This window comes from Arabidopsis lyrata (assembly GCF_000004255.2).
Source record: "Arabidopsis lyrata subsp. lyrata unplaced genomic scaffold ARALYscaffold_2, whole genome shotgun sequence".
NCBI classification, from domain to species: Eukaryota; Viridiplantae; Streptophyta; class Magnoliopsida; order Brassicales; family Brassicaceae; genus Arabidopsis; species Arabidopsis lyrata.
The window spans coordinates 18,165,330-18,166,217 of NW_003302554.1; positions in this window are offsets into that span (position 1 = coordinate 18,165,330).

The window sequence follows — 888 nt, forward strand, 5'->3', positions numbered from 1 at the left end:
CCATGTCCGAATTGATGGATATGGAGAACATCATAATTGGCATAAAAAAAGTATCTTCTGGGAGTTACCGTACTGGACAAATCATCTACTCCGCCACTGTCTTGACGTTATGCATATTGAGAAGAATTTCTTTGACAATATAATTAACACCATTTTAAATGTCCCGGGTAAGACTAAAGATAATGTCAAATCCAGAATGGATTTACCCGATATTTGTGCGCGCGAGGATCTCCATTTGCTTGCAGACGGAGTAGGTCCTATTCCTATATGGAGATTAGATGCAAGCAAGAAGACCAAGTTTTTTCAGTGGATAATTGATGATGTTAAATTTCCTGATGGCTATGCATCAAATCTATCATATTGTGTTGATGATCACAGTGGTAGATTAGCTGGGATGAAAAGTCATGACTGTCACGTCTTCATGCAGCGTTTACTACCATTTGCGTTTACACAACTCCTACCAAATGTTGTCCATGAAGCAATTGCAGGTACAAACAACTTATCTTTCAATTATTTTAATATGTTATTATTCATGTATATATTCTTTTTTTGTTTACAGTTATTAATTAAATTGCAGGGATAGGTGCATTTTTTAGAGATTTGTGTTCAAGATCTCTAACAGTCGAAGGACTACATACACTTGAAGATAATATCCCGATTATCATTTGCAATTTGGAGAAATTATTTCCCCCATCATTCTTTGATGTCATGGAGCACTTGCCTATCCATCTACCTCGTGAAGCAGCACTAGGCGGTCCAGTTCAGTACCGGTGGATGTATCCTTTTGAGCGTTATATGTTCCATTTGAAGAAAAAAGTAAAAAATCTTAGCAAAGTTGAGGGATCAATAGTAGCTCAAAGCATAAACGAGGAGACTTCTCATTTTTCG